The 27,434-nt window shown below is 38.8% G+C and overlaps 1 protein-coding gene across 7 annotated transcripts in view; it reads right to left on the reverse strand.

Moving 5' to 3' along the window:
• APBB2 (amyloid beta precursor protein binding family B member 2) overlaps nucleotides 1-27,434 on the reverse strand; it is a 420,856-nt gene that overhangs the window by 356,038 nt on the left and 37,384 nt on the right. The window contains exon 2 of one of the 7 annotated variants that reach the window (XM_069105114.1): nucleotides 2,451-2,578. The exons of the other annotated variants lie outside the window; for them this stretch is intronic. The gene's annotated coding sequence lies outside the window, so the exon portion shown is untranslated. The remainder of the gene's footprint in view (nucleotides 1-2,450; nucleotides 2,579-27,434) is intronic. 7 annotated transcript variants of the gene reach the window in all.

Here is a 27,434-nt window from a genome sequence, read left to right on the forward strand (position 1 = left end):
CAGTACCTGCTTCCTTACAAGACATTTGTCCACTTCTTCTCTATTAAGAAGGCCTGGGGGCTAAAAGCCCAAAGCTATTCCAACTACCTAAAACCAAGTATTCTACCCAGATAAACACCATCCCGGAATAAAAACTCCCATTGCTCAAGGGGGGCACAGGAAGAAGGCTGCAGATATCTGCCTTCCTACGATTTCATATCTTTTTCCTATCTCTGTACTCATTTTTAACAACCATTTATCATTTTGTACTGATATTTAAGGCAGTTAGGTAGCACAGTGGATAGAAGACTAAACCTGGAGTCAGGAAAACTCATATTCCTGAGTTCAAATCTGGCCTCAGACACTTACTAGCTGTGTGACCCAGGGCAGGTCACTTGACCCTGTTTGCCTCAGTTTCCTCATCTGTAAAATAAGATGGAGAAGGAAATGACAAACCACTCCAGTATCTTTGCCAAGAAAAACCCAAATGGGGTTACAAAGAGTTAGAAATAACTGAAAAATGAATGAATGGCTATTTAATTATCATTTCTAAGTCTTATCTTTCCAGTTAGACTCCCAAACTTCTTTACCCTCTGATAATGCCTAAGAATCAAACATAATAAAAATCATGGCATCTGAGAACTAGAAAAAGAAAACCTTAGAGATCTAGTCTACTCCTTCATTTTAGAGAGAAGTAAGCTAAAGGAGAGACATTAAGTGAGAGGCAGCACAAAAATTCAGTCTCCCATTCCCTCTTCCCACCACAAATAAATACCTGTGGAAATGAACTATAGTTTACTACCAAGTCTCCTGCTGGGATTTTATTTGGACTTATGTTAACACCTTCAATACCCCAGGGTTGTTTTTCTTCTAACTATATCATAAAACCTATTTGGAGACAGGGGCGGCCTCATCACAATGCATGTTTTGTCTGTCAAAAGCATTTGAATCCTCAGGCACAATGCTTGCCCTATGGTAGCTCAGCAGTGGGCATCTTGAATGGAAACTGCCCATCACACCAAATGCTTCCTGGGTTTCCCAAATGCCTCTTTGGTAACAGACTTGTCCTGCGGTCATTTTTAAAATTACAGACACTGAGTGAGGGACCAATAGCAGCTGGAGTCCTGGAGTAAAGGAGCACACAAAAAAATGCATTTCCTGAAGCAAAAGATTTTTACCCACCCCAGTAATGGAACAGAAAGGTCTCTCTCCTTCCACATTTGACATCCCTCTAACATTTGAGTCAAAGGGTTTTCTAGAACAATAAAGGGAAGAAAATAGAGTCTGATCAGAGGCAGGAAGGGTCAAATTTTCGGCAAGATAAAATGACACCTGCTGCTTGGCCACCAGCAAGGACAGGTGAGAAATACATTCCTGTCTATAATTAGGTGCTGTTGAACTATGCCTTCTAGCCTTGACTTGTTCATCTCCAAAAAGCCCAAATCTTCAGGGAAAGATGGGAGGTTAAGAAAGCTCCCCACGTTTTGGCAAATATCAAATGGGGAGGCTGGTTTTCATTTACTTTCAAAAGAAACATCCCAAATCTGGTCCTTGAGCCAGAGTTCTGTGGTTCCTATTCTTTCAGATTCTCTCTTTGCAAAGCTACCCTACCCGTCTTCAGGACAGCATCACCTAGATCAGCCAGAATCACAGCAAGAACCACACAATTCTACCAGAGAAGATGTGAGAAGGCTGAAAAAGCAGCAGGAAAGGAGAGAAGAAACTCAGATGCACTGTGCCCGCTCAACATGTAATGCCTCCATGCCCCCATGCCCCTGAACAACCTCATCCTTCTCCCACTTCAGAGCAAAAAAAAAAAAAAAGCACAAGTAACAATGGCATGAATTGTAAGCCTGCTTAATGAAAAAAGGGCCACATTTCATGACGTGGTGACCACATTTTGAGAGAGTACTGACAATACGCCCAATGCCATCTGGAGGCATGCATGCTATTAAGGGGAAAAAAAAAAACCCTTTGGGAAAAAAAAAAAACCTCTCCAAGAATTCTGCTCTAGCTAGTAATTCAAGACTTTATGGGATCTGAGATTTTATAAGTACAGGTATTTTACCTCCCAGTAAAGACCATAAACCCTCTGCGACTTGGAAGACAGTCTTCAGGAATTGCTATGGCCAGAAAAATTTCTTCACTTGGTGGCCAGCCTTCAAGTGATGAGTATCTCAAAACTTGGCTAAGTTAGTTATCTGATGACAGACATAGTCTGTTAGTAGACCAGCACTTGAAGCTTGTTAGAAACTGCCAGGGCTTACACTCTATCAAAACCAAGGAAAAACCACCTCCTCAAGACACTGCTAGATGGAGCACTGGGCCAGGGGTCAGGAAGACCTTGAGTTAAAATCTGACCTCAGACATTTCTAGTTGTGTGATTCTTGGGCAAATGGCTCTGCCTCTGTCTACCTCAACAGTTTCCTCAACTGAAAAACAGGGATGATGATAATAATAATAGCACCTACCTCCCAGGGTTGTTGTGAGGATCAAATGAGATGTTTGTAAAGTAAGTGAGCACAGTGCTCGGCACATAGTAGGATGCTTATCAAACGCTTCTTAAGGCACTTAACCCTGTTTGTTTCAGTTTCCTCAACTGTAAAATGAGCCAGAACAGGAAACAGCAGATTATTCCAGTTTCTTTGTCAAGAAAACCCCAAACGGAGTCACTAACTGAAACACTATTGAAAAAAACGAATGAACAACAATTGCGATTTAATTGATGTTTCTAAGTCTTGTCTTCCTTCCATAATGAGATACTAGGACAAAGTCAGTAAGGGAAGTTCTGGCTATTTTTGTTGCTAAGCATCTATATCAGAGAAAATAAAACACTCATCTCTTTTCTGTGTCTGGGAGTCATATTTTAGGAAGAACATTGATAGGTTGGAGGAGATCCAGAGAAAGATAATTGAGATGGCGATGGACCTTGACACCATGTCATATATCATATGAGAGAGCATATTTAGCCTCTAGAAAACTGGGAGGCAGAAGAAAGTCTTTGGTGGGCTATACCCACCAAATAAAATGGAAAGAGTTGGTTTTGCTTAGTCCAAAAGGGCAGAACCAGGTTCAGTGGGTACAACTGACAAAGAAACAAATTACAACTGCTACAAAAGTACCAGGTTCCCTTTCATCATTTTTTTAAGCCAATGCTTGGTAGGTAGGTGACTATTATCCAAGTATGGGTTGGACTAGATGGTCTTGAGAGCTCTTTCAATTCTGAGATGATGTGGTTTTTTGTTCTTATACAGGTTACTGCCCATGGGCAAACACAAATTAGGTTTATAATGACCTTTTGCCTATTATTTTCAATTTGGTTCAATAGATATCACTTAACTACTAGAAAAAAGCATTGTTCAAGTCTACAGAGAACACAGTGATGAAAACTTGATTTCTGCCCTCAAAAAGTTTACCATTTCTTCAATTAGCAATTATTAATTGCTTCTGTGTGCAGAGTCTAATGCTTTAATCTTCTGGAGCCCCTGTCTCTCCTCTATAAAATGGGGAAAAAATAAAAACTCAAAAACCCCCAAAAATGTAATATCTCTCTCAGGGTTATAAGGAAAATGTTTCTGAGAATGTTAAAAGTCTATACTATTATGCTATTTTATTACTAGTATAGAAATAATATTATTAAAGAAATTAGAATGTTAAGTGTCTATTAAAGTACAGGGTGCTCTAAGATACCCTGTGAGAGAATAATTATTTCCAGCTAAGGAAGATAAAGGAAAAATTTCATGAAGGAGGCAGTCCCTGAGCTTCATCTTAAAAAATGGGAAGCATTTTGATAGGCAGAATCAAAGAAGAAAGGGGAAAGAACATTTCAGGAATGTAGAAATGGGTGTGGGGGGAAACACAGGAAAAGTTTGGGAAACTTGAGTAGACTAGTTTAGCCAAATACGGAGTGCATGAAATAGGTCAATCAGCGAGCATTTATTAAGCACCTATTAGGTACCAGGTATTGTGCGGACTGCTGGGAATACAAAGGCAAAAGACAATCCCAGCCTTTATGGAACTCAGATTGAGATAACATGCAAGCAAATACGTAGGAACAAGCTATGTACAGGATGACGAGGAAATAATCAACAGAAGGAAAGCACTAGAATTAAGGGGGATTGGGAAAGTCTTCTGTAGAAGGTGGGATTTTAGCTGGGACTTGAAGGAAGCCAAAGTGAGGGTGTGGAGAGAGAGCATTCCAGGTGTGGCAGACAGCCAGTGAGAAGGCTCAGAGCCAAGAGTGTGTCTTGTGCCAGGAACATCAAGAAGCCCAGTGTCCCTGGATGAAAAGGAGAAAAGGGTTCTACAGGAACCTAGATCGTAAGGAAACTAGATCGACATGGGAGGAGGAGGCAGCTAGATTATGAAGGACTTTGAATGCCGAACAATGATCTGATAGCTAATCCTGGAGGGGACAGGGAGCCAGTGGAGCTTTTAACGAGTGAGGGAGTAACAGAGTTGGACCTGTGTTTTGGGAAAATAACTTTGTTGGCTGAGTGAAAGTTGAATGGAGGATGGACTGGAGTGGGGAGAGACTCACCCCGAGTAGTCCAGGTATGAGGAAAAGAAGGTAATAGCATTGTCAGAGCAGAGTGGCTAAAAAACTAGTCTGGAACTCAATTATGGAGGACTTTGACTGTCGTGGTAAATCATTAGTTTGTAAGTGATAATGTGTTTGAATTAACTAAAAGGAATTTAGGTTCAGTCAATATTGATCCACTGACATCTGTAATCAAGACGCAAAATTTCACTGAACCTACCAATGATTATCTTTCCCAGACTCTAGATTCATGAATTTTCTAATTGTTCTTTCCTGCCTGAGACTAGATCTGTTCCTTGTTTGGTCTTTAGTTTGAACATCTTCACTAGAAAAATGTACGCCAAAGTTAATTAGTACCTTGCCATCCTTTGAAAGTCCTCGGCGTCTTGACTAACTTTTTACTACTGTCCAAGTGCCAAAATGTTCCATCATAACCAGCTTCGTGGTACTGCAGTCTGACTGTTCATGGATTTAAAAAGTCTGAATAAGGTAACTAGAATGACGAATCCAAAATTATAGACTCACAGTCAAATTAACATCGACTGGTGGATTTTCTGAAGCAGTTACTGGGAATTTTGAAGGCTGAGTTTCTAAAACTGGATACATGGCCAAAATTTTTGCAGATGAAGGGAAAAAAGGACTCCTAGTAAATAAAACCTGCTGCTTTCCAGACTTCCTCTACCATGCCCTGAAGTCTCATTCCAGCCTTGGAATTCATCCTCTGGAAGTACCCAATGCCACTTTAGCTTTCCCCTCTGGTTGGATGGCTCCTCTCCAGGCTTCCCTCCCAACCTCCTTTATTATGACCACCCACTTGGTACTTTTATGCACTGTCTTCTCTTGTGAGACCATAAGCTTCTTGAGATCAGAGACTGTCTTTCTTTCTGCTTGTATTTGTATTCTCAGAACAGAGCACGTGTCAAACATGTAATAAATGCTTATTGACTTGACTTGTCATTGATAAATTTACATGCAAAAGAACACAGAAAGCAAGTTCTTAATTATTTGAAACATGGTCAAAAGATATAACTTTGTTTCAAAAACATCTAAAACTAACAGCTTCACTGGTTTTGATTGTCACTATCGATGTCATTGGGAAATGACTTGTATAAAAACAAAAAACATCAGTAAAACTTAAAAACTAATCTTTTTTTAAAAATATCTTCATGTATATCTTAGTAATCACTCCTGTTAATGGAATTATAAACTTTAGAGATGGAAGTGATCTTAGAGATTACTAAATCCAAAATCATATTAGAGATGAGGACATTGAAATCTAGAATTTGCCCATGGTCATACCTTGAACACAGACAAAGTCCACAACAACTGCCAAAACTCCAATCCAGGGCATTTTGTATTAGGTCCCGCTGCATTACTCTTCATAGTGGTAGTAGTGCTGATTGCCTTATGATTGAAATGGGAAAGCACTTTGTAACTACCGGTGATTCAGAGCAGGAGGTTTTAACCTAAGATCCAAAGAGGTCTGTGAAGTTGGATGGTTAAAAAAAAAAATTATACCTTTATTTTCACTAACTCTTAACCGAAATTCAGCATTTCCTTCAATTAGTCAGGAGTCAACAAACCATGGTAAAAACTTTACTCAAAAGCTAGAAGGGTCCATTACACACACACAAAAAAAAAAAGGTTTGAGAACCAGTGATTTAGGACTATTTTGTCGGTTGGCACTGAAACATAACTTTCTAAGGAATTGGAGCAAAGAGAAAAAAATAATTACCTCCTATTTTTAAGTCACTCTTCAACTGATTATTACTTTAAAAGTATATCAGTTTAAATAGGGTACAGTAGAAACATATGAACTATGAATGAGTGAGAAGATGTGCCCTGATCTTGGGCCTAGCTGGGTGAACTTTGGATAAATCATTCATTGACTGATTGCATCCCCTCCTCATTCTCTAATCTATAAAAAGAAGTCAGGCTAAATCACAAAGGGTCATAAAGAAACCAGATTTAGCTCTTTGGAAGGGACCTCAGAGATCCTTTAACCCAACTCCCTCATATTAGAGGGGAGAATATGAAGACTCAGAGAGGCTGCGCCCAAGATTACATGGGTAGGAAGAGGCAGTGTCAGTTCTGAATCTGTGCCTTCTGACTACAAATCTGGTCCTCCTTCTACCGCATGACCTCAAAAGTCTCTATTAGCTCTAAAATAGTATTCTATTGATATAATTCACCTACCTCCATGAGCTGATGCTCGACATCATGAAATTTTTTTTTCTAATTAACCAAGCTGTTTATACATGTTTATTTTACTTAAATAACAAAAAAAAATTAACCTCAGATTCTAATTTCTATAAATGTGATCAAATTTTTAGCTTTTATTTTAATCCTCAGGCAAGCCATAATTTTCAAGGAAAGGCAACTGTACATCTTACACTATATAAAATTAAAAACTGCAGTTAAGGCTGTTTTTAAGTCCTTATTCTGAGTTTGAGTGGATTATATTTGTGTATATTCTGGCAGAAAGTGGAATACTTTCTTAAAAATAAAGAAAAGAACACATGCTGGAATCCATCCAGTAACAACACAGTTTTAACAAGGGGAATATCAATTACATTGGAAGCATTTCCTGCACACATGCACTTTTTTTAAAGTTGGAAAACAGAATTTTTCTTTTAATTTTAGAGGTCAAAACCAAGTTTTCCTTTATCAAATCAAATGAGTGCCTCCACAAAGTTTTTTTTTTTAATCCTTAAAAGAAAGTGTGGCCAGTCACCCCTGTTGTCAGTAAGTCAGTAGACATATATGCATGTATGCATGAGCATGTGAGAACACGTGACTGTGGTCTATAGCCTGTTTCCCCAACCCCCACTCCAGCTCCCAATCTCCCTCCCTATGGACACTGGAAATAAGAAAACTCTATACAAAGAGAAGATGAAGATATCCATTGTTGAGAATGTCAAATGAGCAGCAAGGAGGAAATGATTAAGGTAGAAGTGACCCAAATGACTCACAATGCTGAAAGACAGATGGCATCTACTTATTTTTTTAAAAAGCAAAGGGAATCTATCTGGCCTTACCTCTCTAGAGAACATTAACCAGCAAAAATAACCTGACCGGCTGGATACCTTGTTTTTGCTACATAGACAAGAAGCCAAATAAATGGTTATCTGCATAGAATCTTCTGAAGATTTTAAATTCAGGTCTAGAACCTGATGGCATAGCCCCAGCTTGGGAGTGGTTGTGGAAACTGCACACTAAATGCAGAATGAGTTTTGGTCCAGATGCCATGAATGCATGGTGGGTACTGCACTCCCTGATGGTAAAGGAAGCACTTTGGGAGGTATACTATCAGGTCAACAGGGTGATTTTAATTAAATTACTCCTTCAGATCACTAAAAGGTGGGCTCCCAAAGTAAATGCTCCTTCACAAATCTTTAATTTTTACCCAGGGAGAAGTTGAACCTTGTGAGATCTGGCCCATTAAGAATTATTGCCAATTGGGAAAAGAATGCAGAAGGTGTTCCAAAACCAGCCACTCAACCCAACTACTGTTTCAGTCTGTATGTCCCATAATGCTTTGGGGTTTTTAAGGAATGTATTTTTATTGTCTGGTGGAGAAATTAAATAGCGACATTTCTACAAATTCCTCGGGTATTTAAGATACCGGTTTATCTATTAATTTTTTTCTGAATTATTGTTACATTCTGAATTAAACATGAACTATTAGAATAGTTCTGTGAATGACTGAAATGAAGCCCACAAAACCACCCACAAAAAGAAACACTGAGGAAGATAGAAAAGTAAATGGTTCACCGTTATATTTCTTTAATTTCCATTGCCTATTTTATCCTCTGATATTTTATGAAAATTCAGGAAGCCCAGGGAAGAATTTTTTTCGAAGTTGTACCTCATAACATTTCAGAGCTAGAAGTGATCTGATGAATTATTTAGTCAAACCACTTCATTTGATAGATGAGACAAGTATGAGCCAAAGAGATTAAATTTGTCCGAGATCAAATGGCTAGTCAGTAAAAGAGCCAGGACTAGAACCCAGGATTCACCAAGCACTTTCCACTTTCTCCTTCCCCTCCCTGTCATAGGCTGCCCACCTATCAGAGTCCAGCATCAGCTGCCACTGTGGGGAGTCAGACACCATCTCCTCTACCTGACCAAGTACCTGTAGGCACCTGTGAACCAATCTGGACACCTGTGGCCAGCAGGACCAGGCCTCAGGAAGCCTTTCTCCTCCTGTACCATAGCCCTTACTGCCTCATAAGGCACATAATTAAGGCTCTGAATGCTGACCAACACACCCAGTCCTTATTTCTCTCTGAGGTAAGCCAGAGTCCTCATTCTACTTCAACCCTTAGTCCCACTAACTGCTTTCCAAAAGGTCAGAGATGATCTGCCCTCAAGCGGAAACCTAGAACATGTGTTCTTACAACAAGGGCTCTCCTGCTTAGCAATGGTGCTTGGCACATAGTACGTGTTCAATAAATGGTTTTCCATCCAGTTCCATTGCACCATATCTCATTTGTCTCTTCTCTGATTAAGCATCAGATACTCTTGTGCAGGAACTGCCCAAATCAAAATCAATAAACATGTATTTATTAAGAACCTGATCCTTGAGGGCAGGAACTATTTAACTTTTGTCTTTGTATCCCCAGGACCTAGCACAATGTATTAATAAATGTTGACTGATCAACACATAGAGCAATTAGATAAATATTTTTCCTCCAGATTGGAAAAAACTTAAGTCCTTTTCCAATCTCTCATCATAGGGTGAAAATGACCCTGGGTCCTAGAGAGCTAGACCAGCAGGTCCTGTAGGTCCTACCAAGCCACTCTGAGAAGTGGCCCAGTGATGGACAGCATTTCTATTTTGAGAGGATTAGCCTAGCTTGTCAATGGATTGGTCCAATTGGTTTCATACATACATACATACATACATACACATACACACACACACACACAAATTCTCAAAGATTATGCCTTAGTCATAGAGGGGCTATGATTTTCTATATCATTGCCATCTGGTACCCAAATATCATCCAGAATTACAGAGTACAGAAGAGACTGGGAAAATTGATTAACCTGGTATATAGATTTCACACTTAAAAGAGATATAGCAAATAAAGGCTATACAAGGAAGTGGACCACTGGCCTAAAATTTCAAAGTGGAAATCTCCCCACCCCCCCAGTTAGAAAGGCACTGCTTTTCTTCAGTCTAACTTTTCTGTTCAAGGGCCTGGCAATATGTAGCTAAAGTAAAAAAGGAGGTGAGTTCAGGTAAAAAGTATATCAATTGGAGCAAATCAAAACACATAGCCTTCAAAATTAAATTTGCCTCCTTGGAGAAAAAAAAAATATACCCACCATTCTCTGCATCCTGTTGCAGTGGGGTCAAGGATCATAACAAAACAAGTAAATAATCACTCAGTAGAGTTGAAGCATTTCATACACAGTGGAGATAGAATTGGTCTTCAATTCAAGGACAGGTTCAAACACAAACTGACTGTGTGACTCTGGATAAGTCATCTAACCTTGAAATACCTCGGGCCACTTGAAAAGCGCTGATCTATATTGGTAAAAGGGGTTTCCTTACTGGCAACGCCCTATTCCAGTGAAATCACAAGTCTGGTTTAAAAAAAGTTATCCATTAAATTCCAATTTCTTGGTATTTAAGCATTGTCTTGAGGAACTAAAGTTCTTTAGTGCAATCTATTCTTTCTGTTCTAACAGAAACTTGCTTTCACATATGTCTGGGCAAAGTAAAATATTGCTCTGCCCAGTTTCTACCAAAAATCTGCTTTTAATTCTAATTTGTAAGGTTGCACAAATGTACTTGGCACAGGAAAACAAATGAAATGTGTCAAACAAAGAACAGGCCTTGCCAATAGGAAGTTTATTTCCAGGATATGGTTTTAATAACCAAAGCCATTTTGGAGGGTACAGTATTGTTTATTTCTGAATGACTCTTAGATACTCCCATATCCTTTTGTTACTGTATTCTGATTTAATTCAATAACTCAAGAAGCATTTTTTCAGTGCTTCCTCTGTGCAGGCAATGGGGACATGCATACAATCACAGGCTTCTGCTCCCAAGAGCTTACAGTTCAGCAGTTCTCCAGGCATCACCCATATAACCTCCAGCCTTTGGGCATTACTCAAGGTTTTTAGTTCCTTGAAGTTTCACCACTATGAACATAAATGGGATTGTCATCTCTTGGTAAGAGCCTTAAGAAGTCATGAACCAGAGGTTAACCACTCCTATTCTAAGTTAGAAACCTCTCTTACCACAGAGTGGCAGAAGCTCAGTGAATCTATAATTAAGGGATCCCCATGGTGGACCTTTGGATTATACATATTTTTCTTTTCTCAACTTGGTGGCCACTATATACATCCCTCAGGAAACTGAAAAAGATTGGTTCAATTTCATTTGCCATTTATTAAGTGCAGGCACTTATCTGCAAGTCATTGACTTAGGCATAGTGGATACAAAGATTTTTTTTAAAAAGCAGAAACCTGGCTCTCAAAGAGATTACAATCCAAAAAGGAGGAATATTAACCAGAGGGTTATCACACATATTGAATTGAAATTCATTTAATGGCTTTGACTTGGGCAGAATGGGAAAAAAAGTTCATTCCTGAAAATAATATGCAGAATGGATTTAGATTATACTCTTTAGATTATATTATATTATACCCCTATGATCATTCACCTATGCCATCTTTTTTTAAAATCCTCTTTTATTCTTTTTATCTGGAGACTATTGCCCATTAAGAGTGTTTTTTTAAGCTGAATCAGAAAAGAAACTACTCATTAGCAGCATAATGTCCTAGTGAAATGCTGACTCTTATCACTTACACACAGGGCAGAAACTGGAGGCCTCTGCAGTTTTTGAATTTGCCCAAGACCCTTCTACACCTTCCCTTCTCCAGACTAAAAAGGGCACAGGCATTAAAACCCTCCACTACCACCTCAAAACGGGGGTTGGTCAAACAGCATCCAGATGCTTTCTGTAAGTCTGTCCTATTCCATGATAAAGTAAATGATATACATCATGGAGTAGTGGACAAAGCATGGGCCTTGTATTTCAAAGGATGAGTTGGCTCAAGTCACAGCCAGGTCATCACAAACAAATCAGCAAAGTTCTTGGAGTCTCATTTTGGTCATCAGTAACACACAGCTAAAATCTGTATAGATGCTCCGGAATCAAGAGGACCCGAGTTCAGTTCCAGCCTCAGACACTTAATACCCACACAAAAAAACTAGCTGTGTAACCTTGGGCAAGTTACTTAACCCCAATTGTCCTCCAAAAGTCAAAAAATAAAATGAAATCTGTATAGATGTACCTTGGAGATATTGCAGGCTCAATTCTAGACCACTGCAATCTGCCATTTCCTTCTCCAGCTCATTTTACAGATGAGGAAACTGAGGCAAATGGGTTAAGTGACTTGTCCAGGACCACACAGCTAATTAGTGCTTGACCAGATTTTAAGTCAGGAAGAGGAGTCTTTTGGCACTATATCCACTGAACCACCTAGCTGCCCTTCAGATTGTGACGATTACCAAAGTGATTTAAGTTCTAGAGCTTCTCTGGGCCTTCCATTTCCAAGATTTTTTTAAAGGAGGGGATTGGACTAAAAGATATCCAGCTAAGGTCCCTTTTGATTCTAAATCCTTTTTTGATCCTATGCAGTTATGATTATGTTTTGGTTTAAGTGTGTGAACGGAGTCCAAGAAATACACCTATGATAGCCTGGCCAATTCTAAACAGCCTTCAGAGGGTATGGCAGCTAAGCCTGAAATTCTGTTAATGAAAGCCTTTGTTCCACACTTAAAGCTTACAGTGTAAACATACCTGGAAGATGTAAGACCTTAATTAAATTCACACTAAATATGACCCACTGATAGTAAATCCCTCCTTAAATCCAGTTTTGAAGAGAACAGGAAGCTATAAGGGAGGGGATGGCAGGAGGACAAGGGGAGGGTCCAGCCTTCATCTGCTTCAGTTTTACTAAAGACATCTTTCTTCATGGAGAACACAAATATCTGACATCCACAAATAATGTGAAGGTAGAATTCTGTCACCCAAGCTGCCACTTGCCAGATCAACATTGAGATGCTGCTGACCAACTCGGTCCTTGCCTGCCTTGGCTTCTATTCTAATACACCTCTATTGCTTTACAATTTATAAGACACCTTCCAGACATTAGCTCCCATGATCCCCATAACAATTGACTGAGATGGAAGCATCATTATCCTTGTTTTAGAGATGAAGCTGATCCTTGGAGAGTTTACAAGACTTTCATAAGGCCACACGGCTTTTGAGGCCAAATCTTGTGAGTTTTCTTCCACACTTTACTACCTCCCTGAGGAGAGCTACAGAAAGCCGTCACAGGGGCCCCAAGGTGAGTAGACTTAGCAGGGTGAAAAGCAAAGGGTACAGATAATCTACAGGCTTAAGAGCTGTCTGTAAATCTATTTCTAGCTCAATAAAAAGAAAATAATTGGGTGAAATGAAAGCAAATACAGACAAAGAAATCACAACATTCCAGAGGAAAGACTAGACTGGCAAAAAAAAAAAAAAAAAGATGATTATGGTGGGCAAGGCTGAGACAATGCTTGATGCCCTGGGGAAGCTTCAGTAAAAACAGGGTGGTTCAGTCAACAGCCATAAAATGAAAAATGATTAAGCCTAGAGGCTGCTAAACTAGAGGAGTAGTGAAATAACAGGTGTGGCTTGCCTAGACAATGAGCAAGATGGCCCAAAGAGCAAGATTAGACTATGATATCATCCCTGGGCTCCATCCTGGGCCCTCTTCTCTCCTTTCTCTCCATGCCTTCTCTTGATGAATTCATCAGCTCCCATGGGGTCAGTTATCACCTCTGAGCAGATTCCTAGAGCCAGACCTCAAGCCCCAGTCCTACATCACCAACTGCCTATATGAACACTTAATGTCCCAGAGGCATCCTGATAGATTGTAAGCTCCCTGAGGGCAGAGACTATTTCATTTTGGTCTTTTCATCCCCAATGCCTAAAGATAGTGCCTCACACATAAAAGGCATAATAAGTGCATTTAATGACGGGTCTGAAACTCAGCATGCCCAGAATCAAACTCAGCTTTCCTCCCCAAATCTCCCTTCTTCCTAACTATCCTATCTATGCTATGTTCCAGTCTAAAGTTCACAATCTCAAAGCCAGCTTCAATTCTCCCTTTCCCTGACACCCAATCAGCTGCCAATTGTAATCGATTCAAACTCCACAATACTTCTATCTGTACTTGTATCCACAATCTTGTATATGTACAAGTACTATTCAGTCACCACTCTAGTTCAATCCTTCACCACCACTCACTTGAACCAGTACCTCCTAATTAGTTCTGCCTCAAGAGTGTCTGACCTTTCCAATCCAACCTTCACATGGCAGCTACTAAAGGGTCACTCCCTAAAGCACAGGTCTGACCATGTCACTCCTTTACTAAAATTCTAGTAGCTCCTTCTTGATTCTGGGGGAAAACAAATACACAATTCTATGTTTGACATTTAAAGCCTTTCACTATCTGGCTCCTGCCTCCCTTTCCTGGGATTAATTGAACTCTCATCAATCACTCTCATCCACGAACTCTATAATTCAACCAAACTTGGTCTAGTCCTTACAAGACATTCCATATTCAGTCTTCTGACTTCTGCACAAACTTCCCCCAGGTCTGAAATGCACTCCTCCCTCACAGCCAATGAAGAGAATTTCAAATTCCTTCAAAACTCAACCCAAAGTCACCTCTTTCAGGAAACCTATCTTGATCCTCTCCCCCACCCCCAGTTGCTGGATCACTGGTGCCTTTCAACCCAGAAATTACTTTAAACATACACAGTATTTAATCTTCTATATGCCCTAACCCTCCTCATAGTGAGGTTACATGAGGAGAAATCTTGAACTAAACAAATTTATTAGGATAAATGTCAGAATATTATATATATATACACATATATATATATATATATAATGTCAGAATAAATGCAGAGCTGAAGAATATGGGTAGAAATGGATAACATTTTTTCCTGCAGTTTTTAAAGTATTACAGGTAGGAAAGTAATGGGACAATTACATTAACCTAAAATACTTCATTTTGATGAATCTCAAATAAAACCTACACCAAGCATAATTTTTTTAATTGGGCTTTCTGATAAAGAATGATGAGGACAAAAGAAAAAAATAATAATTTCAGTAGCCCTCTGGCTCTGTAATGTGGTGTAATGGATGGAACACTGCTCTTAGACTCAGGAAGACCTCAGTTCACATTCATCCTTGTTTAACTTACCCATCCATGTGACACTGACCCACTTACACCTTGTTTAAATCTCAATTTTCTCATTTGTAAAATGAGAATAATAATAGCATTTGACAACTATTGGGAGGGACCAAAAAAGATAGTATACATAAAGTTCTTTACCAACTTTAAAGCTCTACAAAATAAATACAAACAGATATGTGTGCTATCCCTATTTTTACTGTTGTTCCAGGGTTGCATAGACATTTGGTAATGTGCCAAAAAATGTATAAACTCAGTTTATATGACTTGTCATTCTGAATGCAAATATATGTGAAAATCATCCTAAGTTTCTTCAGTATGAATTCTTAAAACTAAATGAGCAGAGAAGACTTTTTTTTCAAAAGCATAAAAATCATCTAATTTTCTATTATCAGAATGATACAATGAGATGGTTTCTCTTTGTAGCATGAAAATGCAGGTCCATGTATGATGATTAAGTGCTTTATAAATGTGTCTTGATGATAATTTCTTTTGAGCAAAGAGATGATTGCATATTAAAAACCTTCTAAGGTTGGCTAGATGGCTCAGTGAATACAGCACCAGCCCTGGAGTCAGGAGGATCTGAGTTCAAATCTGGCCTCAGACACTTAACACTTACTAGCCATGTGTCCTTGGGCAAGTCACTTAACCCCAAATGCCCTGCCTTCCCCCCTCCAAAAAGCAAAAAAACCCAAAACCCTCTAACTCAGATTCTCTCAAAAACCCAAATTAATCATATCATATATCTTTTAAATGTCATATGGTCCAAGCAGCTAAAAAGGTGCATTTTCCTCTTGGCATTTCAAATTTGCCATCAAACTGGTTTTAATATCCACAAACACGTCATGACAAACAAGAGGCAAAATCTTAGTTTGAGGAATTCAGTACTAACTCAGAGCAATCACTAACTTCTCTGTTCTTTTAACCTCAGGATGCCTTTAAATGATACCTAAATACAGGCTGCTGGTTTGGTTTTATTTTAAGCTTTAAAATACTGGTTTTGGGGGCAGCTAAGTGGCACAGTGAATAGAGCATGAGCCCTGAAATCAAGAGGACCCGAGTTCAAATCCAGCCTCAGACACTTGATACACTTATTAGCTGTGTGACCTTGGGCAAGTCACTTAACCCCAATTGTCCTGCCTTCCCCCCTCCAAAAAAATAAAATACTGGTTTTCAGAGGCAATTAGAGTGATAAACCTTAGGACCAGAGTTGGAGGGGCATTAAAAGATCATTCAGGCCAGAATTTCTTTAAATACTTTTTTAATTTTTATTTTTATCATGGATCCCCCTTTGGTCGTCTAGTGAAACTTAAGGACTTCAGAGATGGTTTTAAATGTATTAAATGAAAAATATAGGATTACAAATAAAATTTATTATATTGAAATAGGTATCATAATAATCATTTTAAAAGACAAGTCAATGAACCCTAAATTAAGAACATTGTCCAACTGCTTTATTTACATATAAGGAAACTGAGGCTAAAGGTAAAAGTATGATCCACTTACCTGGATCATAACAGGTCAGACATGAATGAGGAAATGAAGTGATTAAGAACATAAGGATGGGGAGATGATCCAAGGTTTTGTTTGGGTTTTTTTTTCTTTTAATTTCCAACTAGGACTCAATTCTTGCGGGCTTTTAGTTCACTTGGCATGTTTTGTTTGATTGTTTTTTTTTTTTTTTTAACAAATCCCTATAAGAACAGTTCTACAAAAATTAAAAACTTCCCTTTCATGGGGCGGCCAGGTAGCACAGCAAGTAAGAGCACCGGCTCCAGTGTCAAAACGACCTGGAGATCGAATCCCGGGCTCAGACACTCAGCACCACACCCAGAAATAACTGGCCATGTAACCTTGAGCAAGTTACTTAACCCCAATTGCTTAAAAAAAAAAAAAAAAAAAACTTCCCTTTCAGTTGAATCTTGAACAATTATTTCATCATATCAAGGTACCTATCAAGTTCTCTGTTTATCATTTAAAGCCTTTCCCTACCTCTCTAGTCTTCTTACACTTTACTCTCAACATATTCCAGGGACCCCAGCCCACCGGCTATTCTTCACCCAGCTCTCATCTCTATGCCTTTGTGGTAACTGTCCTCCATACCTGAGATGCTTTCTTGCCCACCTCTACCTGTCTGTTTCCCTGGCTTCCTTCAGGATTCAGCTGAATCCCATCTGAAACAAGCTCTTTCCTACCCACCTCCTCCCCCTCAGCTGCCATTGCTCTTCCTTCTGATAAAAATTTCCATTTACTCTGTATACACTTTGTATGTATGTGGTTATTTGCGCGTTATGTCTCCATTAGAATATGGGCAAGTTCCTTGAGCCCAGAAAATGTTTTTGCCCTTCTCTGTATATCTACAACCCCAAACCCTCAACTTAGCATAGTATCTTAGCATATTATATAAGTATGTTAAGTACTTAGAACAGTAAACACTTAAAAAATGCTTGTTGATTGATTCACTAAGATTAATTTTAAATTGGCCTTATTCAATTGCAGCTTTCATGCATTAAATTCAGAGGAACATTCATGGCATCAGAGACAAACATCTTCATTTTACACCAGATTATGCATTTTTAAATTTCCCTATAGTTTTTCCACATTATCAATTTTTCCCAGTAAAGCATGACATTTCTAGAGCTAGTGGTCTCCAGAGCTCTTTTTTTTTGGGGGGGGGGGGAGAGGGAAGAGGTGTTTACTGTGTACCTCATCAGCAAATTTGTTTTTAGTATACAATACCCACTAGATGTATTTTTATTTATATATTATATACATTTATTACTTTAGGTTCAAAAACCTTTTTTGCTCTCAACAGAAATGTTATTTTCAATAATAATATTAGGAACCCTGGAGAGTAAACAAGAAAAAAATCTAGGATATTGTCTCTGTTCCTAGAAATATGATTGAATATGCTTCATTATTTTTTTAAAATCTTTTTGTTTCTCTTAACCACTGTGTGACACAATTATTTGAATGTCTGCTTTTAAGCTGAGGTTATTCTAATATTGGGTTTGATAGAAAGTATAGAGCACTAGATTTACTTCATCTCAGACAAAGAGCATGTGACTCTGGGCAATCAACTTTTATCCTCATCTATCAACTAGGGGTAATAAAAACACCTCCCAAAGAGGATTATTGTGAGGACAAAATAAGATAATATATGTAAGACATTTTATAAACCTTAAAGCACTATGTAAATACTAGCTGCTGCTGCTATTACTACTAATAAATAATAATAGCCACCACTGGTGAAAAAAAGAACTCAGGGATATGTTGAGCCAAAAAGAAGAAATACATCAATAGTGGTAGGCATTAAATCATAATGCTTTTTTCAGTTCTACTCACTAGCTATCCAAAAGTTTTGGTTAAGATTCAGCTAATAAATTTCCATTTTCCTTAACATCAATCTGCTATTCTTATAAAGCAGAGATTCATAAACTGAGGTCTGTGATTTTTTTTAATTTTTTAATATCTTGATAACTGTATTAATATAACTGACTTTCCTTGTAATAGCACGTATTTTTTTTAATTATTATGAAAGGCATTTGTGTGTTTTGCCAGAGTGTCAGAAGCATCTATGACACACAAAAAGTTTAGGAATAACTGTATGTAAATTAATAGGAAGGTTTTCCTTTTGAGAATTGCTAACACATCAATTTTTTGAAAGCCATTAAACAGTTCAGAAAATTCTTTTTCCAAGTTTTCTAAATGTGCAGATAAGATTTTTTTTATTGGAGATATACAATGTCTTCAAGCTTTCTAACTGCAGATAAGACGTTTTTGTTAGATACACATTGTTTTTGACAGCAAAAGCTTAGTTTTTTAAAACAAAAATAATCATGATAAGTTCAAACTACTATTAGCTAATATCTCAAGGCACCACATATACCTAGGGCAAGATTCACTGTTAATGGTAGTAGATACAAATCCATTTAAATAATCTTCTTATAAATTCCAGGGGGTTTTTGGCCAACTCATTGTCAGATCTGATTAGATCAACACTAGTTTTGTCTAATGTTATAGGTGACAAAGAGCTTGTACTAGAAATAGAAGTCAGTTTGGTCATTTTCTTGTTTATTTCTGCTTCCATTATAAGTATTATCTTTAATTCATGTTTTCTTTGAACTAATCTTTTTAAGCCACTTGTCTATTTGTGGGAGTTAGTTTAGTTAATATTAGAAAATATAATGTGCAATTACACTTAACCAGGCATGCATAAACTGGACTGCTTCAATATGCTAAAAGCAAGCAAGTAATGGAGGCAGTCACTGGCAGCCACTCCAAGAGACACGTGACCATCTGACACATGAACCTACTGAGTATGTCCATGTCAATCCATAAGATGATTATTAATAAAATTGTGTTTCTTTAAACACAAATATATTTGTGTGTATGCACACACACACACACACACACACACACACACACACACACATACACATTTGTATTTACATTTTAAAAAACCGAAGTCTTAGCATTTTCTTCCCACACCCCAACAATCCATTACTCCACTATGGAGATCACTGATCTGCAGCAAATTTGGGATAAGTGCTGAAAAAAGAGAATCAAGAAATCACCTTAGAGTTTATAAAAACAAAGGAAAAAAAGAATGTTACAGTAAAAATATCTTACCTCTTAGAAAACAGAAAATAGACAGATGTAACCCTGTGGTTTAAGACACTAAAAAAGAAAAGTACTTAAAGATTTGGAAAATTTTTAAAAACGAGATTCTAACAAAGAAATCACAAATTACCCTGGAGCAACTGAGGGGCGGACAGGTGGCTCAGTGACTAAGAGTAAGGAATGACCTGTGATCGAATCTGGGCTCAGATACTTAGCACCACACCCAGAAATAACTGGCCATGTAACCTTGAGCAAGTTACTTAACCCCAATTGTTTAAAAAAAAAGAAAGAAAGAAAAAGCAACTGGATTTGGAAAGAGAAGATGGAAATTTGAGACTGAGTTCCTCTGCTTGCTGTGTTATCTTGGGTAAGTGAGTTGCAGGGGTGGGGAACCTGTGGCCTTGAGGCTACATGTGGCCCTCTAAGTCCTCAGGTACGGCCCTTTGACTGAATCCAAACTTATGGCCAAAGAACCACACTTGAGAACCTAGTGGGCCACATGTGCCCTCAAGGTGGTAAGTTCCCACCCCTGGGTTAATCTCTCAGAGAATCAGATTCTTCTACCATGAGAGACTTGGGCTAGATGGTCTCTAAGCCCACTTCTGGCTCTGACACTGTGATTCTAGGAGAAAACATATTCCAAAGCATGGAGGTTAACATCAGTTTCCCTTTTGGCAGTTACTCTGAACTAGCATATCAGTTGTTTGTCAGTTTAATTTGCCAGTAAAATAAAATCATTCAATCCACAAGCATTTTTAGGTGCCTACTATGAACCTGTCGTCATGTTAGGTGATGAGAATACAAAGATAAAGTACAATCTCTGCCTTCAAAGAGTTTAACAGTGAAGAGAACATGGACAAATAAAAGTATCTATGAGACACATACAAAGAAGATACAAGGTATCTCACAGGGACTGGGTTGAGGCAGGAAAGTCCTCATAAAGAAGATAGCCTTTGAGAGGAGTGTTGAAGGAAACCAGGGATTTCAGGATGCCTTTCTTTGTCTCCTAGGCATGACACAGTACCTAGCACATAGCAGGCACCTAACAAAGTACTTGATGGAGGGAAGGAGAGAGTACTTTTGAGACACAAGAGACAGGCAGCATTAAAGCAAAGAAATAGGAGATGGAGTGTTGAAGTTTGAGAAACAGCAAGAATTTCTCCAGTCCTTGGTGTTAGGCAAAGAGCGGATGGAGTCTCTCAAAGCTAAGGGGTTAGAAGCATAAATCTTCCAACACTCTCCAGAGGCCCTATTGTGCATGGAACACTGCACAACTTGGTACAGTGGGAAGACCACTGGTCTTGGAGTCAGAGAAACTGGATTTGAATCCTTGCTCTGCCATTTACTAACTGGGTGACCTTGGGCAGGGCTCCTTCTCTAGGTCATGGTTTTCTGGTCTGAAAAATGAGGTTGACCTTCAAAACTTTTGCCAAGCCTTCAAGCTCTAAATCTGTGAGCCTAGTATATTCTGTCTTGCCTCAAGAAGTTGACAGTGTAAGCCAGAAGGCAAAACAAAATTTAACAGACATTACTAAACAGCTAGCATGTACACAAGGCACAGTGAGAGCCTAAAACTACAAAGACAACAAACAATAGTCACTGCTGATCAGGGCTTTTCCTGAGAAGGAAATGGCAAACCAGTCCAGTATCTTTGCCAAGAAAATCTCAAACGGGGTCAAGAAGAGACAGACACAACTGAGAAAGAAATGAACAATAAAAGAGCAAACACTGCTCAGAAAGGCTCGATGGAGAAGGCGGGATTGTAGAAATGCAATTTAGGATCATAGATGTAGAGCAGGAAATATGGTTAGAGGGTATCAAGTCCAATGCCTTGATTTTTGTTGTTCAGTCATTTTTTTCAGTTGTGTCTAACTCGTTCTGGATAGAGATACTGGAGTGGTTTACCATTTTCTTCTCAAGCTCCGAAGAGGAAACTGAGACAAACGGGGCTAAGTGACTTGCCCAGGGTCACACAGCTAGTAAGTGTCTGAGGCTGGATTTGAACTCAGGAAGAGAGTGTTCTTAATTCCAGGCCTGGCACTCCATCTACTGTGCCACCTAGCTGCCCTTATTTTGCAGATGAGCAAACTCAGGGCAAGAGTAACTAAGCGACTTGCACATTGACCATACACATAAGTGACAGAGCTGAAATTTGTACCCAGATCCCCTGACTGGGAATCTTTGGGTTCCTGAAGAGAGAGAGGGGTGAGGTTGGGGGATGGGGAACAGAAGCACACTCAAGATATAGCCAACAGATCCTCTACAGAGGAACCTTGGATGAGGTTCCAAACATTATATCAAACCGGATATGAAATTTAAATGAGAAAAAAAATCAACCTATTCAAACAAGTACAATCAGAGAGAGGTATTTCACAGCTCTGTACTTAAACTTGTAACCTTGAAGGATTTCCTTCCTTTAAACAATGAAAGCATGCAAAAAGGACATTTGTTCCACCAGCTTAACTGCGGCCTATTTTGATTACAAACAATTATCTTCAAGCAAATGTTGCATGGTAGGTAGTGATTTCATTTCCCAAACTCATTCTTTAATGGGTTGCTTAAAAAAAAAAAGTTGCTTTTTTCCAAAAGGTAAGATGGAAGAGAAGGGCAAAGTAGAGCTCAGAAAGAAAGAAAATTTATTTTAAAAGAGCAATTTGTAATATGATTCGATATTTCATACACTGCTCCCACACTTGGCATTTCCTATATTCTAATCTAAGACAGGATTCCATTGCATTTTAAATGAAATTAAGACAATTTATTCTTTCTAATACTACACCTAGGAGAAATTATAAAGGAAAGGGAAAAGGAATGAAAAATCATTTATTAAGCACTTGCTACGTGCCAAACTCTGCATGAAGCACTGGGGATACCAATATAAAAGCAAGACCAGGATAACATGTAGAGGGAAGTAGTTTTGTCACAGGCATTGTAAGAGGAGCCATAGGGGAGTTGATTGACATGCCCTACGCCCTTTCTAGTAGCAAAGTCAGTCTACATTTGATAATGGGTCTTGGAGGAGATGAAAATGGGCTGGGAGACATACAGCAGGGCAGATGGCAAGATTACTGGAGTGGAACATGAATTTTGGCTTCACAATAGAGATTGAAAAAAAATATGACAAGCAAAACAAGGATTGTAAGATTATATTGCAAGATGAGCAACATTTAGGAGCAAAACTATTAACCAGACCCCTTTTAATAAAATATATATTAGTCGTGTGTTCTTGTCCTTAATGCCTTTTTTTTTTTTTGCAGTAGTAACAGGTTTGATGAAGAAAAGGAAGCCCATAAGTGGAACAAGTCTTGGCAGCATTCTTTATACACTTTTTTTTTGGTACTAGCATTTCTGCAATCCTTCCAATTGATCACTCCAGGCCAAACACTATTCTCTTTTCTAATACCACTCATAGGAAAATTCATTACTGATTTTTTAAGGGATAGAAATTTCAAGTTCTACTACACACAGCAATTAAAGAATATGAATGGGGGCAGCTAGGTGGCACAGTGAATAGAGAGAGCACTGGCCCTGAAGTCAGGAGGACCTGAGTTCAAATCCAGCCTCAAACACTTAACACTTACTAGCCATGTGACCTTCGGCAAGTCATTTAGCCCCAACTGCCCTGCATTCCCCCCTCCAAAAAAAAAAAAAAGCAAAGAATTACCAAAAAAAAAAAGAATATGAATGGGGCAGCTAGGTGGCACAGTGAATAGAGTACAGAACCTGGAGTCAGGAGGATCTGCGTTCATATCCAACCTGAGACACTTGAGACTTACTAGCTGTGTGACCTTGGGCAAGTCACTTAACCTTAACTGCCTTTCTTAAAAAAAAAAAACCAGAGAGAGAAGAATCCAAATAATACTACATACACTTGAAGACTCCAGGACCCTGTTGATGGCTATTCTGCTTCCAAGTGTTAGAGCTGGAAGTTCATGTAAGCCATCATCAGGAGATATTTTTAAGCACTTTCCAAAGAGTGGTTAATTTCAAAGGCTGAGTTGCTGAAGCAAATTAAGGATCACAGGATCAATCAATCACTAAATATTTATTAAGCACCTAGTATGTGCCAGGCACTGTGCTAAACATGTGGGATACAAAAAGAGGCAAAAGACAGTCCCTGCTCCCAAGGAACTTACAATCTAATGGATGACGGTTTTAAGAGCTAAAACTGACCTTAATGGTAATTTAATCAAATACCTTCATTTTATAGATGGCAAAACTGAAGCCCAGAGAAGTCAGATGATTTGCCAAAGGTTCCAAAGTGGTAGAGTCTAGATCTGAACACAGGTCCTATATAACACAGTCTGCTCTTCATTGGGTCCCAACTATTTCATAAAATTATAGTCTCAGCCCTGGAAGGAACTGTAATGGGAATGTAAATTTAAAGATCTTCCCTGCCCCTAGGCTAAAGTGCACCTGGAGCCTGGGGTAGGAGGCTTGTATTTCGGTAGATACTTTTTGATTGGCCAGTGGGTCCAAAAGGTTGTTACATTCTCTGAGCCAGGAGAAGGCTATATAAGCCCTGATATGAGGCTTTGTTTTGGGGCTCACTTTGAGAAGTGTTCTGTGATTTCATCTGGTTTATGGGAAGCCGTTGTCCAGAGGGCCCCCCCCACTTTGAAACCCAGATGTTGATTGGGTATGGATGTAATGGTTGGACAGTTTGAAATCTGTCTACTTGATCTGTTTCTGTCTTGATAATTCTGTCTGTATATTCTGAAATTCGGGGTGCTGACCTCTTTCCCCTGAACTAGGTAAACGATACATGTTTGACTGATTAAAATAAGCTTGTTAACCCATTTTGAGTTGCTTTCCTTTATCAAAGATCTAAGAACCTGTGTTGGCAGCAAACCCTGAGGACGCTTGGGGTGCTTGCTGCTACAGGAACCTCAGATGCCATCTAGTCTGACCTATGCCCCAAAGTGAGTTCCTTCTGCAGCATACTTGGCAAATGGTCACCTAGAATTTGCTCGAATATCTTCACAGGCAGAAAAGGTACTAAGACAACTCACTTCCTTTTTTGGATAGAACTGATTGTTAAGGAATTTTTCCTGCTATCAAGCATCAATTTGTCCCTTCACAACCTATATCCATTGCATGTTCTGCCCTCACAGGGGTGAGCAGAATAACGCTAATCCTTTTTCCACACATGGACCCTTCAAATACTTCTCACCTCTAGATCTTCTCTTCTCCAGGCCAAATACACCAGTTCCTTTCTGTTTTCCTCCAGTGGCACAATCTCAAATTCTTTAGCCATTCTGGTTGCCCTGCCGTGGATACTCTGCAGCTTGTCAATGCCCTTCCAAAAATGGGGCATCCCAAACTGGGTATGGTCTAGAGATTTAGATACTGATGATCCGAGGATAGTCCAAACAGAAAATAAGGACAGCAAATCCTTGCAGAGAGCTTTAAGGTGTGAAGAGCATTTTATAACCATTATTAAATAAGATTAGTACCTACCTCCCAGGGTCGCTGTGAGAATAAAATGAGATATTATGTATAAAGTGCTTGGACTCCTGGCACATTGTAAATGTTATATCAATGCTAGCTCTCATCACCATCATCATCATCATTATTCTATACTTTCCAGTCCTAAGATCATTTTCCACAACAGAAAAAGCAGCTCCTCTCTGTTGAGAATGATCATCCATCCCCCCAAACAGAACTCCTAGCCCTTATTTTGATCCCCTTTTCCTCAATATAGCTAAACATGAGAGGATTTACATAAAGCACTTTGCAAGCCTTAGGTTTTGTATGTTTGCCACTATTATCATTATTATTATTTTTATTACACTTAGCTTTCTTTGCTCTTTCTGAGCTTTAGCACTCTGGACTATCCTTACAGAACTGGAGGAAGCTTAAGAATTCATCCTGTTACTTGTCCTCGCTTTCATTTATATGCATGTCCTTTTAAAACCAGCTTAGGCTGGCTGATGAATTTCCTGTGTGACTCTAGTCTCTTTAGAATTGTTCTCCCACATCAGAGCTGTTACTCACTGTGTCTTCAGTATTTTATTCCCGAGTGCTCCTTATCCTTCTCCTGGGATGAATTCCTCTGTAGAATTTTAGTTTATGGGAAACTACCAAACCCTTCGTTAAAACTTTTAAATCTGATCCACAAAATCTAGAGTACTTTTCCCCTAGGTTTCCTCTCGTTCTCTATTACAAATTCTAAGACAGAATGACTAATGTTGCCATAATTTTCACCATCTTGTTCTTCCTTGCAAGAGTCAGATCCAGAATAGAAATTCCTCTCACTGATTCTTCTACTTTTGGAATAAAGAAATTATCATTAAGGGAAGTCAAGAAATAAGAGAGACAAAGAGCCAAACAAAGACAGAGGGAAACAGGCAGACACAGCTCTAGCACCTCTGTCCAGATAACAGAAATTCCCCATTCCTAGGTATAATGACAATGCCAGTCATATGACGTGTTTCCCCAAAACTGTATGTTTCCTCTCTCTAACCAGGTGGGCTGCGGTGTATTCCAGTGATGATATCACTTCTTTTTATGTCTGCATTCATCTAAATCCAAATGCTTTTCCCCATGTTTCCTCTCTGTTTCCTGGACTTCCTCATGAGTCTATCTTAATAGAGAATGTAACTTCCCTCCCTTGCCCTTTTACCTATTCTGGTTTTTTCAAGTATAACATTTCAGAATTACAGATCTAGTCCCACCAGGTCAAAGCTGACTGCCTTCTTTGCAAATCTTTAGTAGAAGAGTCAGTAAACTACAGACTCTGGTCCAAATCTAGCCAGGTACCAGTTTTTCTATAGCCCAGGAGCCAAGAATAATTTTAACATTGTTTTAAAAGTTATATTAAAAATGCATTTTATACCAAGTTATGTTGAAAAAATGTAAAAAAAAATCATTCTTACTTCCCAAGCCATACAAAAATAGTGGGTGGAATGGATTGGGATGTAGTTTACTAACCTCTGACCATCTTGTTTATTAACTATATACTTTGTGCATTTGTAGATAGATATCTAAGGCCACAAGTTTTATCAATGACCCCTTTTTAAAATTTATCTCCAAAGGAATTTCTAGGTATCACTTTCTTAGTAGTGCCTGTTATCTATATGCCATCCCTGAGCAGGGACCAGTTGCTGCTATGTTTTAAAGCTATGATCCATACTTCAGAAATGTAAACTATATTTAAGCTTAAGTTGAAAAGTATAGAGGCTAATAAAAGAAGCATATGACAACCGGGGTGGCCAGGTGGCGTAGTGAGTAAAGTGCCAGTCCCAGAGTCAGGAGGACCTGAGTTCAGTTCCAGCCTCAGACACAACACCCACACAAAAATAACTAGCCATGTAACCTTGGGCAAGTTACTCAACCCCAATTGCCCTCCAAAAGGCAAAAAAAAAAAAAAGCATATGACTACTAGTTGGGATACCACTGTGAAAAATAAACAAGTGATACTGTCATTTTATTGGAACTTTAAGTCAAGAGCCACTTCATGTAAAATGGCATTAGTATGACTAATATTTTTGCAAGAAATTTGACTGAGCAGAAAATCTGGGTTTTATACCTAGACTAAACAAAAAATTAAAAATTCAACACTTTTTCAAAACTTCCCCAACTTCATAAATAGAGATATTCCTCCTCCATACCTTACTAAAAATCATTCAATCACCAACCTTTTGATGACATCAACTCTGAGGATCTCTCAAAAGAGCCACAAAGTCTATTGTAGGGGTCATATTTGAACCTTGATGAGTTTGAGAAAGGCTGCCAATAATTGTGCTCCAGGAGACTTATATAAACTGAGGCTGAGTGAGGAGAGCAGAACCAGGAGGACTTTGTACACAGTTACAGACACATCATATCTGTGATGACTAATTTGGATAGACTGGGCTCCTCTCAGCAATGCAAGATTAGAAGACAACTCCAAAAGACTCATGATGGAAAGGGCTATCCACATCTAGAGAAAGAACTACAGTCTGAATTCAGATTGAAGCAGACTACTCGCTCTCTCTCGTTGGTGTTTTGTTTTGTTCCTTCTTTCTCATTG

The sequence above is a fragment of the Petaurus breviceps genome, unplaced genomic scaffold, assembly GCF_028583685.1.
Source record: "Petaurus breviceps papuanus isolate PSGF00001 unplaced genomic scaffold, PetGlider_PUasm1.0 76, whole genome shotgun sequence".
Lineage (NCBI taxonomy): Eukaryota > Metazoa > Chordata > Mammalia > Diprotodontia > Petauridae > Petaurus > Petaurus breviceps.